The 14,062-nt window shown below is 37.8% G+C and overlaps 1 protein-coding gene across 1 annotated transcript in view; it reads left to right on the forward strand.

Annotated features, from left to right (window-relative positions):
* The window catches only part of MLLT3 (MLLT3 super elongation complex subunit), a 274,131-nt gene that overhangs the window by 96,197 nt on the left and 163,872 nt on the right, over positions 1-14,062 (forward strand). The gene's annotated exons all lie outside the window — the stretch shown is intronic.

Consider the following 14,062-nt stretch of genomic DNA (forward strand, 5'->3'; position numbering starts at 1 on the left):
TGTGTTGAAAATATTTTATTTTTAGTTTATCACTTGTCTTTTGCCATACAGAAATAGTAAATTCTTATGTAATTCAGCCTATCAGTTCTTTCTTTTATGGTTTTGTATAGGATTTTTAGGATATATAAAACATTTTCACGTTTGATCCTCTCAATATCCCCGAGATAAATAGGGTCTAATGTTGATATTCTCATCTTTAGATGAGGACTCCGATTTTCAGAGAAGCCAGGTGGCCTGCCCAGGTTTGTAAGTGCTGCCTACCAGATTCAAATTAACTTGTTTTAAAAATACTGTACCCTGGCCATTGCACTGTGCTCTGATTGATAGTTCTTCTTACAATAAAAGTTACTGAAGTCACTTTGCAGAATATAAAACAAAAATCTGTGGTTATTAATGAAACAGTTGTAATCTGTTTTAAAGATACATGTGATAGAAGGTATAAGTTATTTTGTTAGTGAAAGATGCATTGATATATACATAACAAAAACAATTTGAACTGTGGTATAATTAGTTTTGCAGAGGTGAGCTGTTTTTAATATGGTGTATCACTCAGTATTTCAGTTACTTGTGCTTAAAAACAAACCTCAAGTGCAGATAGTTAATGAGTACTTGTCTCGGGAGAAGAAGCAAGGTAGAAAAGAAACAACCCTTCAACAAGGATGTTTTAATGACTCAGACCAGGCACTACTAGAGAGTAATAACCGCTTTTATCTGAAGATAAAGAAGAATTACAAAGAATATAGTAAACATTTCTTCCCACTATATTCATCTGAAATTTGAACCAAGTAAATATACCTTTCAGCACACATTTTAATGAGCATACTGCCCATAGTGAACATACTCAAAAAAATAGATCACCAGCTTAGGTAGCCAGTTATTGTACTACCAGAATGTGAAGGGGCCCCAGTCTGGACTCTGAAAGGAGAGAATTTGAGGAGCCCAAGTTGACCTGGTGTTCATTTAGATCTTCACAAAATGTTAACTGTGGGCATTGTGCATACTTAAAAAAATATGGTGCCTACCACAATAGGGATCTCTTTTGCATGAAAAGAGCAGAGCCCTACTTCTTCTAATTCCCACTGGCTTATTTTGGCTTGTAATTCCTTGTCATGTCCTCACCACCCTTCTCCAAACACAGAATAACTTGACTTCTAAAATGGAATGATTTAAAATGAAATCATGTATTATGCTCTTTTGGTTCGTAGTTCCTTGAGGCCATAGAGAGGACAGGTGTATAAATTAGTGATACCATAAAATAGAAATGATTTGAGTACAGTAAAATTTGGGATTCTCAGCCATACTTTTTTTTTTTTCAGTTGGGTTGATGGAGTCTTTATACTTATTTTAGTGAATATGGCAAATATAGTTTGCCATCTGGGTTTAAAACATTTTTTTAAAAAACTGTCCTCCTTTTTGTTTAGTTCTTTTTAATTCAAGAGGCTAGTTTCTAGAGACTAGAATTGTTTGGAGTCTGACTTTCTAAAGCAGTTTCTGCTTATCTGTCTAATCCTTTCCTAGAGCCTGAATCTTTAGCTATGTTTTGTCTTCATTCTTTACCTCTAAGATTTACTTTCAGTTCCTCACTGAAGCTATGACTGGGGTTTTGTGGACTAGAATTTCTTCTCTTTAGGTCTCTAGATCCTAGGAAGATAGTGTTGGCTCAGGGGTGGTGTCCTCCCCTATCTCTTTCTACCATCTGTAAACACTTTCATTCTGCCTTTAGTGGATGGGCCTCTGGAGGATACATGAAGCAGAGTGTTTGTGAAAGGAAACTGATAAGACTGAAGAGACTTTTTTTTTTTTTTTTCATAAAAGAGCAAGGGTGGAATGTGGGGGAAAGGTAAGGAGATAGATTTGTTGTCCTCATTATGCATTTCAAGCATTCTGTGGGTTTTGCATTTACCTTGGATTTTCTGGGGCCAATACAAATGGATTTTATGAGAGGAAAGTTGCAATGTTTTAAATTTAGAGCAGTCTCAGAAGCAATGGTACTGTTTGTGATTCTGGTCAATAGTGGACCCTAAAATATTTTATTGTGATAACACTGAAATAGAATCTCCCTTTTTGTATTAAGAGGCAGGGAATGTAAAATTCTATATCTTAATATTCCTTATTTTCACATTTAGTATGCCTGCTTCAACCCCTGTATAAGCTGTTTTCTTTTATTCTTTTTTAATGTGTTATATTTTGACACTTAACCTAGAGGCTAACCAAATGAACTTAACTTCATTTGGATTGATGATATAGTTTTATTGTAATATGCACTTTTTGTTTACATTTTATTTTATTTGGTCTTAACATTTAAAATGTTGATTTATCTATTATCCTGATTTGACTTGTTTTTTCCATTTTAAAAATAGACCTGCATGAAATTGTGTGATTGATTAATGTTCTTCTAATACTGAGGCTCCACCTTTGAAGAAGACAGTGAACTTGCTATAGTTAGTAAGCAAAATCTTGCATGCATGGGCAGGAGGAAATTGAGTAATCCTGAGAAATCATATGCTAGCTTTGAACGTGGGATTAATTTTGGTATCCCAGAGGTTTGGGAGGGAAGAATAAGGGTCTGACTTTTAAAGCAGGCTTTAGAAAGGTTATATAAAATTTGATCATACCATAAATATCTTTTATGATAATACCATTTTCGTCTTTAGAAAATGATAAAAGTTTTGACCTTAGGTCCTGGTCACTTAGAGCAGGCAATTTTAGAAAATTAAGAAGAATTTAAGAAAACGTAAGAATTCTCTCAGCTTTTCATCGGATGGTGATATTCTTTTAGTAGGAAGTGGATTGCTCTAGATGCACAGCTAACAGATTATGTGAATTTGTAGATGGTATGTCGGCATGAAAATCTGGAGTTAGATATGGGTGGAAAACTTGACCTGGGTTCCACTTATCCCCTTCTCTCTTAAAGATCAATTAGCTCTTAAAGTGATGTTTTAAGGAACAGGGTTCTTTGCCAAAAATAAATTTCATTTCTAAAATTTACTGCTCACTTTAGCATTAAGCCAGGGCTGACCCACTGAAGATTTTAGGAGTGCCTTGGCAACTCTTGCTGTTGCCAATTGAATAATAAGTGTTGATTTGGAACAAAGAGAATTAATTTTGTGTGTTTGAGAAAGATTCCTCTTTTAGTGATACCCACTCCCCCCTACTTTCTCAAATAGCTAGTGATTAACTACTACTTTAATTTTCAATTAATCAAATTAGATTTCTACTGGTAGATTTTGATTACATGCAGTTCTAACAGCTTCCAGATACACTTCTTTTTCCCATATGTTTACCATATGCTGAGTAAAACCAATGTAGAATAAATTAGTGTAAAAGTAGGAACATTTAGTTCTTTTGTAGAGTTCATTTTGAATGACAGAAGACAGCTCAGAATCATTTTAGCTACGAGGCACCTTTTGAAAAGTGATATGGAAAAATAACCCATTTATGTGTGCCAAGGTCTGTTTTCATAAATGTAAATTTGAAAGTTCATTAAAATTTTGGCATGTGATTTGGAATGCATAATAACTGGATGTGATTCAAAGCCAGAAATCTGTATCCTTATACCAACAACATGTTTCACTGAAGACTGGCTTTGTATGGGTGTTTAATATTTAAAAGGTAAAAAAAAATAGTATTTACTCGATGGTTATGGCTCTGGAAGCTGTTCAGGATGGAGAGGCTGCAGTGGCAAGGGAAAGCCAGCAGTGCCCCCACAGTGCTCACCAGCCTCTCCTCTTGGACAAGTTGGGTAGGTGACCCCTGTCAGTGACCACTGTCATTTATTTTTCAGAGATGACAAAACAGAAATGCATATTTTCCTTGGTGTCTTTGGGAATGTGAAGATGGATCATGAAAGACATTTCAGCTTACTTTAAAACAGTGAGGGACTTCTCAGTGGCTATGACTCAAGGTTCCCAATGCAGGAGGCCCAGGTTTGATTCCTGCTCAGGGAGCTAGATCCCACATGCTGCAGCTAAAAATCCTGCATGTCATTACTAAGACCTGGTGCAGCCAAATGAATAAATAAATATTAAAACAAATCAAAAAACAGCAGAAAAATGGCAGAGTTGGATCAGGCAGAAGTGGTATCTAATGCTTGTAGCTAATATGAACAGTTAGCACTTGGAGATATTCTAATGTTATGTGCCGGACCTACTGCTCACCTATAATATAAACCTCCCAAGGAGGGGATAGAGAAGCAAAGGGGAAGAGAAAAAAACCCACCTGTTGAAGGTGCAACTACAAGCTCATTTCTTGTCTGTAGTAAGAGACATGCTTGCTACCAGGGGGCCCTTCAGACATCTTCAAGTGAGGCATGGGAAGAAGGGCTACAGCCAAAGTAAGAATGGATGAGGAATTACTCCTATAGGAACATTTTTATTTGAGAGCTTACAGGCTGACCTCTTACAGTTTTCATCCTCTCCCAGTTGTTATTTTTGCTGTTATATATGTGTACTTTGTACAGATTCCATTTTGATTCTGTTATTCCTCTTTATGACTTTGTTTTTAAAGTTTCTTGTTCCCTGACATCTAAGGGCCTCTGGTTTCTACCTTCTAGTTTTGTGGTAGGAGAGAAACATGGTTTCTAAGGCGAGTAAGACGATCACCAGGGTGAAAAGTTACTCTCCTTGAGTTTGTGATTATGTACTTAGCTCATAGTCTGTCACTTAACGTGTCGTTTAGTGATGTTGTTCTATAATTAACCAAGCTTCCTGCAGAAAGTAAGTTTAAAATCACTGTCGTCTTGGTTTATTTCCTCTCTTAGCCTTTTGATCTGTTTGACTTTGACACATGATTCTCTCCAACTTCTGTAGATTCTTATTCTGACAGGATGCTTTTATCGCCCGCCTCCCCTCCAGCCCTGGTTCAAGGTATCTGTCACCAGATTGGATGGTCTTGTATTTGCTTTGTTCATTCCATTCCTGGGCCCCTTTTTCCTTTTGCCTGAACTTAGTTTTTCCTACTTCCAGGCTCTTTTGCCACAAACCATTTTCCACATAGTGGCCAATTGTCGTTCTGAAAACTTGGGTCTCCTTAAGTCTTTTCACCTCTTAAAAGTGTTTAGTCGCTGTCTGTTGCCTGTAGAACTCAACTCCTCACGATATTGTGTAAGGAACAACACAGACTAGCTCTTGCCTGCCTTTCTAGCCTCATGGTTGGTTACAGACAGTCAAGGACCTGGAGTATATCTGTAAGAGGAACCTTCAAGTTCACTGGTACTTCCTTATCCGCCATGTCTTCTTTATATTCTGGGCTCTTAGGTTTTTTTTTTGCCTACCTGGGTAATCTCTTTTATTTACAGTTTTAAACAAGTCACTTAAGCCTTAGTCATATCTTGTTTGTGGTGAAGGTGTATAGTGGTTGCTGGTAAATTCGCCTCCCATGTTGGAAGCTTAGCTCCATAAAGGGAAGGAGACTGTGCCTTACTTCTCTCTGTGGCCCGGCACATGGTAGACGGCCTGGCATGCAGTCAGGGTTCCATAAATATTTATTGTATGAAATTTAGTTTATTTTCCATTGTATTTTATAGAAAAGAAGGGAATCTTAAAGGAAGTGCCTAAAAATGGTGTAGTTGAATGAAGATTTATCATGATTTATGGAAGTAGAAATGATCATGGGACATTTCCCTGGCACTCAGACTAATGAATAGCTATCATGAACCATAATTGATGAATGACCCAAAAGACATTCACATTTGACTGAAGAAGGTGTTGGCGTGTGTGTGTGTGTGTGTGTGTGTGTGTGTGTGTGTGTGTGTGTCTTACAGTGAGAGATTAACTTCAAACCCATGAAAGAATGATTTGAAACTGAATTATAAATAGTTCTGAATAAGTTTTGGTAGGGCTAGAATGGAACCTCGGTTTCTGGGCCTTCATCATGAGGAGAAGGGTGGAATGGAGGGAGTTGCTAATTACAGAGTTAAGTGGTTGCCATTAGTTTCTCTGTATTGACTTTGAGTAAAGAATTCTGGATCCACTGTTTATAGCACAGAACACCCAGAGGGCATAAATCACTAGTGTATGCTAGACCGTAGGAGTTAAGATGGAGGACAGTATTGGCAGAAACAAGAATGGGGAAAATATTGAGTGTTAGGAATTTGAGTATATACCTTGAACTTGGCATTTAATGTAAATGGAGCAGAGCCCCAGGGAGACATAGGATATGTTCTGCAGCAAATTTTGCTTTCCAAAGATTTCCACAGTGTTATCTCCCATCTGACATGTTCATCTCCCAATTTGATTTTGACACGTTTATCAAGAGATAGGTCTATGTTTTCGTCTTTGAAACTAAGTGGGCTTTTATGACTATATCAACTGACAGAGTCCTGCAGAAATGACCCTTTGTGATTTCTGAAGTGAGATCATAAGAGCCAGTGCTGCTTCCTCTTTTTTGTTTTCTTGGAAAGCAAGACTTGATTGTGAAACCTGCAGCCACCATGGGAGCAGTCCAACTGTCCTGAGGCCATCGTGTTTTGAGGCAAGACCACAGGAAAGGGCCCTCAGCCTCCCGAGAGTACTGTCGCTCCAGCTCCAGCCACCGTCTGACTGCCGCCAAGTGAGAAATGAGAAACTCTGAGTCAGGCCTGCCCAGCCAGATCTTCCCAACGTCCTGAGGGAAAGATAGTGGCTGTTATTATTTTTAAACTAAGTTTAGGGTGCTTTATTATGCAACAGTTGATAATTAAAACATGTTTCTTTGGAGAAGCAATTTGTATTTTCTTCTAGGTGATGCTGAAGGAAGACAGGTCTGTAATTAGACGCATCTCTTACATTTGGATGTCACTGACTTTCCTGGTGGCTCAGTAGGTAAAGAATACACTTGCAAAGCAGGAGTCCCTGGGTCAGGAAGATCTCCTGGACAAGGGCATGGCAACCCACTCCAGTATTCTTGCCTGGAAAATTCCATGGACAGAGAAGCCTGGCGGGCTATAGTCCATGGGGTCGCAGAGAGTCAGACACAACTGAGCAACTAACACTGACTAATTAACTGTAATTAACCCTGTTCCCCCCAAATTTAGTACCCTAGTTGAGGGAAGACCAAGGGGGAGAGATCATAAAAGAGAAAATCATGGCAACTTTTGTTTTTCTTCATGTTCATTTACCTAATAGTTGGTACAGACAAACGAACCAAGGGCAGAAGCTTAAACTGAACTGATTCTTGCAAGGAATCCAGCTGTTTTGAGGAAGTAAGACCATGGGCAAGACATTCTGCAAATGTGCTTGGGGATATCTCTATGGGAACAGTGAAAGAGGCAAAAACAGACTGTTGTCAAGGAGGCTAGAACTCATGTTGAATAATTTATCATTCAGTGTGCTTTTTTAAAAATATTAAAATCTGTGCACCTGCTGTGTATTGAATTTTGTACCCCCCCTCAAAACATAGGATGAAAGTCTAACCCCCTCACCTGTGAATGTGGTCTTATTTAGAAATAGGTTTTTTTGCAGATGTAATCAAGTTAAGATTGTAATGCATTAAGTGTGGGCTCTAAAGCCAATGACTGGTGTCTTTATGAGGAGGCAGTGTGAAGATACAGACACGCAGAGACACACAGTGAAGAATGCTGTGTGAAGACAGCACAGAGATTGGAGTTATGCTACCACAGCTAAGGAGTTCCACAGATTGCCAGCAACCACCAGAAGCTAGAAGAGTCAGGGAAGGATTCTACCCTAGAGCTTTCAGCAGGAGCATCACCCTGCTGACACTTTGGTCACCTTGATTTCAGACTTCCAGGATCAAAGACGTTTTAGTGCTTTAGTATGACAGACTTTGTGCCTAAAGTAGGGAAAATGAAAGAAGTTCTGCTTTTCAAAAGTTATGAAAATGAAAAGCCACAGGCTGGGAGAAAATATCTGCTAAGCATATGTCTGACAAAGGAATTGAATCTAGATTATTTAAAGGGTTTACGATTCAGTGAAATTAAAAGACATTTGCTGCCTGGAAGAAAAGCTGTGACGAACCTAGATAGCCTTTAAGAAGCAGAGACATCACTTTGCTGACAAAGGTCCATATAGTTAAACCTGTGGGCGTTTCCAGCAGTCATGTACAGATGAAAGAGTTGGACCATAAAGAAGACAGAGCACTGAAAAACTGATGCTTCTGAACTTTGGTGCTGGAGAAGACTCTTGAGAGTCCCCTGGACTGCAAGGAGATCAAACTAGTCAATCCTAAAGGAAATCAACCCTGAATATTCATTGGAAGGACTGATGCTGAAGCTGAAAGTCCAATACTGATGGAAAGAGCTGATTCATTGGAAAAGACCCTGATGCTAGGAAGGATTGAAGGCAGGAGGAGAAGGGGAAGACAGAGGATGAGATAGTTGGATGGAATCATTGACTCAGTGGACATGAGTTTTAGCAAATTCTGGGAGACAGTGGGGAATAGGGAAGCCTGGCATGCTGCAGTCCATGAGGTCTCAAAGAATTGGATATAACTTAGTGACTACTTAGTGACTACTTAGAACAACAAAACAACTATTCAGTAATAAAGCGATCCAGTAAAAAATTGGCAAAATATTTGGACAGACACTTCAACAGAGGAAATACACAATGTCAAGTAAGCCCATGAAATGATGCTCAGTATCATGTGTCATTAGGAAAATGCAGATTGAAACTACCATGAGATATCATTATACCACCATTTTAACCATTAGAATGGCTAAATTTAAAAAGACTGATGATACCAAATGTTGATGAGGTTATGGAGCAACCAGAACTCTCATACATTGCTGATTGATACTTGAAAAGGTTTAATCACTTTGGAAAATAGTCTTTCAGTGTCTTAAAACATTAGCATATACCTTCCTAGTTCTAATCATAGGTACTTAATCAACAGACTTGAAAGTATATGTCCATGCAAAGACTTTTACACAAATGTGCTTGAGAACTTTATTTGTAATAGCTCCAAACTACAAGCAACTCAAATGTCCACCAATAAGTGAATGTATAAATAAACTGTTAGAGATCTTCATAGTGAAACATTACTAAATAATAAGAAGGAGCTATTAATGTACACAGCAACATGAATGAATCTGAAAGAAGTCAGATAACCCCTGCTCACCCACAAAAAGAGTACATATTGTGTGATTCCATGTGTATATATAATTGTGGAAGATGTAAAATAATTCTAGTGATAGAACATAGATCAGTGGTGCCTAGAGATGGGAGATATGGGGCAAGGCAGATAGGGGAAAGAATTTTAAAGAGAGGTGAGAAGAATTTTGGGGTTGATAGATATGTACATTTTATTAACTGTGATGAAAACATATCAAATTATGTACTTTAAATATGAGCTTCTTATATGTCAATTATGTCTCAATGAAGCCAGAACAAAAAGAAAAAGGTTATATGGGAAAAAGGTAGGGTTTAGTGATAGGCTTAAACCTTAGGCCATATATTAGCACAGCTGAACATCAGCAAGCGAAGTTTGTTGTGCCATTTACTATTGAACATGCCATGTCATTAATGGCAAAAGACCATTAAATGCAGAGCTAACAGGTAAACCAAGCCTTTCAAATCAGTTGGGGTTTAATCATGGAAGAAGACTACAATTGATTATTGAGTAAGAGTTTTATTATAGAAATTATTCCTTATATATTTATGAAAGGTGCTTGGGAGTTGAAGGTTCAGGAGGCAAGTCACAGTGTCAGTGAAGTCTCCAGCTAGCTAGCCTGAGAAGCCAAACATGAGACACGGCTCATGGGAGCGGGTCTGTGGAAGGCTGCGCCTCCGTGGAGTTACCATCTATGAGTCTGTTGGTGGGCCTGGAGTCACTATTGACCTGATGGACCGGCTTGGAAATTGGACAGTGATCTGAGAAGAGCAAAGATAAGCTTGAACCCGCCTACACAGCCATGCCTGGTCACTGTACTAACCATGGCAACCTTCAGAGAACATTGGTTGCCATAACCATGAAGATCCTTCCTTCCAAGTCTAGGCCAGTTCTACTTTTGGTTAACTTTAACCTGGAACTACACAGAGAATTTTCCAGGAAATGTAATTTCCACTTAATGAAGTTGACAATAGTACAAACCACCACAGCTTGCTCATTAATGAGGCTGGTAATTGTAGTCCTGATTATGAACCTAAACTCCCTTGTTCACAAGAGATGAGTTGATCTGGCTAAACAAATACAGAATATCTTTGAGAGTGATCTAATTGGGACAGAATGGAGGAAGAATGAGTCCAGGCATGAGGAATCAGGGTAGATCTTTTCAGAATAAGGCTGATTATAATGTAAACAATGGGGAAACTCTGCATACCCTCTTATAAGGAAGGTGTTTATAGCAACATAAACACCTTTTCAACACAGTAACATAAACAGTTTCTCAAGGAAACATTCTCTGGCATCCAGGAAATGTTTCTTTCTTTACAAACAAAAAAGTGTGTTTTTCTAAAGATTTAATTTACTTAAGGGCTCTGTTTAGAACAAGACTATGATTGTAGGGGGATAAAGTTATTCCCAAAACACTTTTGTGGTAGGCTATATTTGAAGTCCTTATAGAAGCAGCTTGTTTAAAGATCTGTAGACTAATAGAGCATGGGTCAGTACAGGTGTACCATGTTACAGATTGGATACACATTTGGAAAGTTGTATAAATTACACTTCTGTGAGTCACATTGTATTGTAAATTCCCAGAAGCCTGCCATTTGATATGTTCTTATGAAAGTTATTCTTGAAAGTGTGAGGACCTTTGTTACAGATACCTCCTTGTGAGACCTACTGTGAGACCACAGACTATGATAAGGGCTATATATTTGATTTAAATATGCATACTTCATTCATTTATAAGGTGAATGACATTGGTTCCTAAAACTGATCAATTAGGATTTTTCTATTAAGGTTCCTTGACTCATTTTTAACTTGGAACAATTAAAAATAGGTTTCATCCACAAGATCCATTTTAGGTTTGAGCAGAAGAGGGAAAATCTTTTAGCAAGATTTCTAATAGAGAATGGAGAACAGATGTATGTATTTTCAGCTTGTTATTAAAAAATATCTAGTTCTGGTAGTGCAATGAAAATCCTGTTAATAGGCACAAAGCATCAGTCACTTGCATGTTTTTTATCTTTGTGGAAAGACTTGATCTAATTAAAAGATTTATTAACAGTCTCTAGGAATGATTTATTTGTTGCTGACTGTAGATTTTCTGCAGCTTTTCACAATAGCTTAGCACGTACAAGCAGGAGATAGTTTACCGTGCTGCCTTCTACCTTAACTTCAAGACTAGTGCTTCTTAAGCTTCAGAGTGCAGACAAATGACCTGGGCATTTTGGTAAATTTAGATTGTGATTCAGTAGGTCTTGGGTGGAGTCTGAGATTTTTAGTTCTGACAAGTTCTCGGGTGATGATGTTACTGATTTGTGAACCACACTCTTGAGAAGCAAGGGAGTAGGCGTTTCTGAGTATCATTTTTGGTGTGGTTGAGCATAGTATTCAACACTGTGCAGCAAGTGTGGTGGAAATAGAAACGGCTGTCTTCACAATCCCCAGTTTTTCCTTGAAGACGAAAAGATAGTGGTGAACTCCCTTTAATTAAGTAGCTTGCTTATGGTTCGGCAGAAATGAGGCACAAGCATTTCCCATTCAACTAACTATAAATTTATTACCTTTATTAAATTTTATTAAATTTATTGCCTATTAAATGTATGAAAGTAGACTAGTTTAAAAGAAAACCTCTCATCAAGATGCAAATTTCCCTGTGAGGGGGGAAAAAATCATTTTGTATGTATGTACAGTACAACTGTGGGCTTACTTCTTTCCCCTGGAAATATCCCTTTGGTATCTGTAAAACCAATAAAATAATTATATCATTGAATGTCAATGTATATAAAATAAAAATGAGTGTGTGGTGGGTATTAAACTCAGGGCCAACTTGACTGGTTATGAAGAATAGTTTAGTAATGAGGAAATGTTCTTGGTGGGGAAACTTGTCTGTTTGAAAAATGAAAATGGGAGACTAATTTGAAAATACTTTTTAACTGTCTTTTTTTTTTGAGCCCCTGAAGAAGGGCAGCCTGTAAAATGTTGGTAAATTTGCCCCCAGGGCTATTAACATGTATTGGTTTTGAATATTTTCAAAGAGAACTTCAAGCAGCTGGATTTATCTGGGAAATATCATTGAAATGTGAATTTGGGATGAAGAAAAAAATGTTCAGAGGGAGATAAGTTCAACTACTTCAAGGAATTATTTGCTGATTTCTTCAAGTAGCCTAATTTTTCTTAAATTTAGGTCAAACCCTTGTAGTGTAATTGAAGATTAAATGATCATCTTTAAAGCTTTCTGGGTTGCTGCATAAATCTGATCTACCTTGAAGAATGGGGGAATGATGTGTCTCTATATAGAAATCATTCAACAACAGTGAAAGTTCATTAGGATCCTGACACGTGTGGGAAAAAGAATCCCCAGGGATCCTGAAAGTCAAATTGTGTTTATCTTCTATAATAATAATTGATAGCCCAATTATTTTTAACTATGATAGTTTAATAGTCTTCAGATAATACACACCCAAGTGTATCCTCTGAAAGACAGAGGCTATTAGTTTCTATCTGAAAAATTTTCATCTGTGGAATGTGTTTGAAGTATGCATTCTGAGAAAGTGAGCAAGGAGGTATTGATAGCTGCATGCCATAAAATGTGAGCAGAAGGACCATAGCTATGGTGTTACTAAAAAAATTGTATATGTACATTGTATATACCTTTTGGGAAAAAACAATAAAAAATACCCTGTATCCTTTCTAATATTTTTCAATGTAGTTTTCAAAAATTGTAATTGTCCTTTTCTGTACACTTCCTGTAACATAAGCTGTTTCTCATGTAATTGCACATTTTTAGCAGTGACCCTGATTTTTTATGGCTGTGTCATATTCCACTTATAAAAGGTGTACCACTTAGGTAGCCATTCCTTCTTATCAGAATTTAAGTGGATTTCTGTGTTTTTCTCAGATGAATAATATCAGGCTTCCCTAGTGGCTCAGCAGTAAGGATCTGCCTGCAACGCAGCTGATGCACAAGATTCATGTTCAATCCTTGGGTCAGGAAGATCCTGTGGAGGACATGGCAACTCACTCTAGTATTCTTGCCTGGAGAATCCCATGGACTGAGGAGCCTGGAGGGCTATAGTCTATAGGGTCACAAAGAGTCAGACACGACTTTAGCGACTGGGCATGCATGCAGGTGAATAATACTATAATGAACATCATAAGAGTATGATGCTATTCTTTGATAAGAATTTTCTGCTTAGGACAGATTGCCAGAACTGAAATTAATATTCTTAAGTCTTACAGAAAACCTTTCCTTAAAAGCTCATCTGTGACGTTGAGGGACTGTTTACAAAGAAATACTAAGCCTTCCTGGGTTTTAAAAAATAAGGACATTATGCAAGTGCTCAGTTGTTCTGACTCTTTGCGACCCTTTGGACTGTAGCCCGCCAGGCTACTCTATCCATGGTATTCTCCAGGCAAGAATACTGGAGTGGGTTGCCATGCCCTCCTCCAGATCTTCCTGACCCAGGGATTGCAGCTGCATCTCCTGTATCTCCTCCATTCCAGACGAATTCTTCACTGCTTAGCCACTGTATCCCATAAGGATGTTATGACACGGTGTTAGAAGCTAAGCTGGAGTTGGATAGGTCAGAATAACCTGGTTCTATCTTTGACACCTGTTTTTAACACTTGTTGAAGTGAGGGGAAAAGGCCAGAAACTTGTCCTTTGGTAAGTTTTGAGAGGTAAGATGTTTTCTGAAGAAATGAATTGTTTACATGGCAAATGCCTTAAAAAATATTCTGCTAATAAATAAGAATAAGAGAGTACTTGATGATAAAGTTTCTAATAATAAGAACAAGTTTGTAATCTTTAATGCCTGACTCTCTGGAATTTAATTTAGGGCAAAAGTATTGAGATAGTTGGGATTCACTAAGCAAATTTAAAAAAGGAGACAAGAATAATAGCTGTAGTAGAAAAAAATCAGAAACCAGATTACAATTCAGACTGAAGACTGATTTGTAATACTCTTTCATAGCCAGTTTTTTAGAGGTCAGGTAATCAACTAGATACTCCATCCTGTCAACT

The sequence above is a fragment of the Budorcas taxicolor genome, chromosome 8 (genome assembly GCF_023091745.1).
Source record: "Budorcas taxicolor isolate Tak-1 chromosome 8, Takin1.1, whole genome shotgun sequence".
In the NCBI taxonomy this organism is placed as follows: Eukaryota; Metazoa; Chordata; class Mammalia; order Artiodactyla; family Bovidae; genus Budorcas; species Budorcas taxicolor.